The sequence below is a fragment of the Fukomys damarensis genome, unplaced genomic scaffold, assembly GCF_012274545.1.
Source record: "Fukomys damarensis isolate Sample0158 unplaced genomic scaffold, DMR_v1.0_HiC HiC_scaffold_37, whole genome shotgun sequence".
Classification (NCBI taxonomy): domain Eukaryota; kingdom Metazoa; phylum Chordata; class Mammalia; order Rodentia; family Bathyergidae; genus Fukomys; species Fukomys damarensis.
In genome coordinates, this window is record NW_022900949.1 from 28,725,710 (window position 1) to 28,731,140 (window position 5,431).

The window sequence follows — 5,431 nt, forward strand, 5'->3', positions numbered from 1 at the left end:
CCTCAGAACAGCAGCACAGCGAGCTGGGAGAGCAAACATCAGGGCCATGTCCTGCTGCTGTAGACGAAATGAAGACATCTGGCCATAAGAAGGAATAAGCCAAACCCGCAGCTCAGGGGAATAATTTAATTCCCCGTCAGAGCAAAACTCAGTGCTCTCTAAGGGAAGAGAAACCTAATCTAAAACTTCTACAATATCACCTGCAACGTGCAGAATGTAGTGAAAAATTACTAGCCACCAGAGGAACAGAAAAGTATGAATAATCACAGTAAAGAACAGCAAGAAGCTCAGACATTCCCCAACTGATCCAGATTTTGAGAAGGGCAGACAAAAACCTTTAAAAGAGCTAATATAACTGGGTATGGTGGCGCATTCCCGAAATCCCAGCACTTGGGGAGGCTGAGGCAGGAGGATCACCCTGAGTTCAAGGCCAGCCCGAATCACAGAGAAAAAACCAAACCAAAACAAACCCCAAAACACAAACCTATATACAGCAATTTAAAAGATAGACATTAGAAGAAGGATGAAAATCACTTCTCAGCTTTTGGCTTAAATCAAGTGTAGAATGAACAGATGAAAAATCCATTAGGAAAATGGAAAATGTGCACAAGGACTAAATGGAAATTCCAGAAGTGGAAAATAAAATATGATAAACAAGAAATTCACCTGTGAATTTAATAGTACATTGGAGATTACAAGCAAAAATGATCAATGATCTTGGAGACAAACAAATGGCTGTTTTCCCAGAACAGAGGCTTAGTGACCACGTAAATGCCTAGAATCAGCACTTTGGCAGGAGAAGCCAGGAGGTGGCAGAAAATGATTTCAAGAGATAAGAGATGCAATTAGCTCAGTTTGGTAAAGTGAAATTCAGCTTGCAAACTCAAGAAGCTTGGAGAACCTCAAGCAGAGTAGCACACGGAGCGCCGGCCCAAATGGACAAAGATGTTACACAGTGGAGTACTACTCTGCCATAAAGAGGGATAAACTCAAGACATTTCTAGCTAAATGGATGCACCTGAGACCACGCTCTTAAGTGACACACATGTTTCAATCGGACATACATGTTGGGATGCCACATTGCTTCTCTGGTGTGAGAAACTAAAATATAAATAAGGACTAAAACACATAAAAGTTATTTGGAAACTAGAGGAAAATGATGATATGAGCAGGGGAGCAAAACAGGACAGAGAGGGAAAGAAAGAGGACAAGAAAATAAATAGAAACAAAGGTTTTGTAAAGAAGGAGGGGAAGAGGGGTTGTAGGGAGGGGAGGGGAATGGGAAAAAAAAGAAGCAAGACCTGTCATGTACAGGTATAAATTCCCTATGATGAATGAGCTCATTACGTATAGCTGAAATGTACCAGTAAGATAAAACAAAATGGAAGAAAAAAAAAAAAAGAATCTCAGCTCATCATTAAGCTGCTGATGAAAATTCAAAAGAAAGAAAAAGTGTCAGCCCATTACATATATAGTGAAAATACCCCCAAATGGAGGGATTTAGAAGAACATTTTCAGATACAGCAGGTCTGCATTATAATTATAAGAATTGCTAAAGAAGGCTGGGTGCAGTGGCACACACCTATAATCCCGGCCATATTGGAGGCTGAGGCAGGAGGGTTGCTTGAGCCCAGCTCAAGGCTACAGTGTGCCATTTGGTGGACTGGGTGTCTGAACTCAGTGTGGCATCAATCTGAGGCCACTGAGTTGTGTGGATTGATCAGTAATGGGATCGTGCCTGTGAGTGGCCAGTGCACCGCAGCCCGGGCCACTCTCTTAGGGGAAAATATAAAGCCAGGCATGATGGCACACACCTGTTATCCCAGCACTCTGGGAAGCTGAGGCAGGAGAATATCAAGTTTGAGCTCAACTTGGGCAGCTTAGTGTCATAGCCAGCACCGGTCTCAAAATAAAAAATAAAAAGGCTGGGAATGTACCTGTGGGTTAAGGCTCTGGTTTAATCCTGCAGAATTAATGATTAATTGTTGAAGGAGATTCTTAAGACAGACAGGAAATGGTTCTCAGTGGGAAATCAGATCTTTGGGGAGAAAGGAAACACTGTGGAAATGGTAAACATACAGCTCCCCTCCCTGTCCTCTCCTTAGATATTTTCACTGGTTCCAGTGTCCTCCGCCCCCAGGACTTTCACAGAGCAGACTTGCTTGGGCTCCCCGTCTTAGGCCTCTAATGTGAGGGAGGCGAGAGGTGGTACTCACCCCTTTGCCCCAAGTAGCCTTCTTAGGAAGTGGTTTCCAGCACAGCCGGCCAGGCATTGAGGACTTCAGGCCTATGGTGGCCACGAGAGTGACATGGGACCCAGGGGGTGGAGCCGACAGGAAGGAGCCGTGGGGACCGTGACAAAGGAGCTCCAGCCTACTGTGCTATGTGGAAGTGAGACCCCGGTGCTGCCAGGTCATCTCACCTGTCAAGAGAAACAGGACAATTTGATTTGCACATGAAATTGTCCTTAATACGTTCAGTTGACACTTAAATAAAACAAAACCCTGTGGGAGTCCACACTATGGGGGCAAACAAAAACTTACGGGTGTGAGTGTGCAATCTCTTAGTATGTGTCACCTAAACATGCGTGTGACATGCAGAGCGGGCAGCCAACCTTTCCCTTCGCTCCTTCTGTTGCCCTGGGAGATGGGATCCTCACGGTTCTGGTACACTGTGTGGACATGTGACAGTAAGGAGAAGGCAGCAAAGCTCACTGATGTCTGATTAGGCAGTGATGGGCCCCTGTAAGCGTGCACAGTGGGCCTCAGGCCTAGGGTGCCTCCCAGTGGGGCTTCAGGGTGCCAAGCCAGGTCAGCTGCATCTATGGTGTGTGTCCTTTCCCCATAATCCTCTCTGTTGTAATCGGACGTACGAGGTGCAGTCCATGTGCATGAGCTCTCAGTGAGCTCCAGGTGAGGGGAAGTTACATGCAGGAGGACCAGTGCCCACCAGTCTCGATGTAGGATCTTAGAATTTCCCAAGGCGGGTCCAGTGGTCTTTGTCTCATCTCTGCCTCCGAGGAGCAGACCCAAGCACAAAAGTGGGGGTGGCGCTGGGGTGCTGTTCCTCAGGTTCAGGGGAGTGGACCTACAGCCCAGCTGTGCTCTCTGTGTCACTCCCTTGGGCAGGTCCTCCTCACGTATATTCCGATTTCACGTCTAATGGCAATGAGGCTTCACCGTGTCGCCTTGACCCGTCTTGCGAGTTGCCCAGGGGATCAGAAAAGCACACTTCAGGGTGTGCCACGGTGGGCCCTGGAGGAGTCGCCTCGGCATCTCTATCTGGTCCCTCTCCCTTTCCTCTCTGGCGCTGTGCCCCTAAGTGTCTTTGCTCCACCACACCCTCCCCCAGGAGGTTTCTACCAGGACTTGGCCCTGACGTGTCATCACCATGACGATGGGTAAACCAGAGTGGAAGGGTCCATCACCCCAAAGGAGAGGAAAGAAAGGAAGAAACGGTGGAGAAAAATGCTGCAACCTGGTAGGCTGAAATCCAACTGTATCAATCGTGACCTTACGTGTAGATGAATTACTCCGTATCGGGGCAAGATCGTCAGATTCCATTTCTTTAAAATCAGGACTCGATTGTGTGCTGCTACAAGTCGTAGTGTGCTTCAAAGGCAAATGTGTAGACAAGCCGGAAGTCAAAGGATCGAAAAAGATACAGAACACAAAGAGCAAGCCACAGAAAGCTGCCGTGTAGTTGTATTAGGTAACCAGACAAAGCCAACTTCGAGACAAAGAGATATCAGAGACAGAGCATTTTCTCAAGGGTAAAAGAATCAGTTCAGTTTTCAATGTGCTGTGCACCTAATAATAGAGTTCCATACAAAATGAAGCAACAACGCTCCATGCTTAAGGGAGGAACACACTACTCTGCCATCATGTTTGGTAAATTAACAACTCTGAGTACTTGATGCAGAAGGTAGACAAAAATCAATAAAGATGTACGTAGAAACTTTGGGCACTCTCTCACCTTGATTTAAGTGACATTGACAGAACATTACACAAAACACTTCTTCTTTCGAATGCTGGGGATCAAACCCAGGAGCTCACACGGGCCAGGCAAGTGCTCCACCACTCAGCTCCGTCCCTAGCCCCTGAAACATTTCTACATGAGCCATGGTCAAAGAAGAAACCATAAAGAGCGAAGGAATTATCCTGAAGTACCGGAAAACAGAAACAGGCAAAGCGGGCTGGGGGTTTAGCTCAGCGGTTCTGGCACCTGCCTTGCAAGCACAAAGACTTGAGTTCGATCCCCGGTACAGAACAAACAAGCAAACCCATCTTATAAGGTGCTACTTTAAATATTTATATTAGGCAATATAGTTTAGACCAGCAAAAATGGAGAGGTAGACTGTGTTTATGGTGTTTGAACTGATCATCGTGATTTCGACTTTCTCCATTTTCTATCATGATTGTGTCAGACTTGATCCGGTCATGAAATGGTTAATGAATATGCTGCTGAATTCTACAGTTTAACAGATATGAAAAATTGAAAAACTGCAGCCCCCAGCAAGACCTGCCACTCCCCCAGACCAGATGCAGGCTGTGCCGTCCCCGAGCAGGTAGAACACAGAACGAGATGTCACAGAAGAGAGAAGACCACACAAGTACAGCATATGACACCTTCCCTGCCTTGACCGCTGCACGGACCTCCACCACAGATGTCTGCACCAACCCCGGCAGGTGACAGATGTGCCAGACCCCTCTCCCAGTCCGCGGTAAAGCTCTCTGCTTTTCCTTTGCTCATCAGATTCAGTGCACCTCCTCTCAGGTGAAAACATCTGTGTCTCTTTGCTTCCCACTAGCCTGCTCGGGTGGTCTCATCCCTCAGCCATTTGATACGGATTGCATACAATCTCAATCAAAATGCCAGTGGTGTGTGTGTGTGGGTGTGTGTGTGTGTGTGTGCACGCGCACACGTGTGTGTGGCAGATGTTGACACTTTTTCTGAAATTTGTATGAAAAAGCAAGAAGCTAGGATAGCCAATTTTGAGAAAGAACGACATGGGGGGGCTCACATCACCTGATTTCAAGATCTACCATATGGCTAGAGTAGAGATGACAATGTGCTATTCCCTAATGGGTAGGAACACAGATGAAGGGAAGGGTAGAAAATCCAAAGAGAAATACATCCATTGATTTTTGGCCAAGGTACAGATGCAGCTCAATATCCACACGCAAAAAAGTAAAAATCTATATGTCACACCTGACACAGAATTTAACTCAAAATGAAAAATAAGACCCAAATGGAAATCAGGAGCCAGGTGTGGTGGCTCACACCTGTAGTTCCAGCATTCAGGAAGCTGAGGCAGGAGGATCGCTGTGAGTTTGAGACCAGCCTGGGCTACATAGTGAGTTCCAAGTCAGTCGCAACTACACAGTGAGACCCTGTCTCAAAAAACTAAAGGGGGGAAAAAACCCAAAAA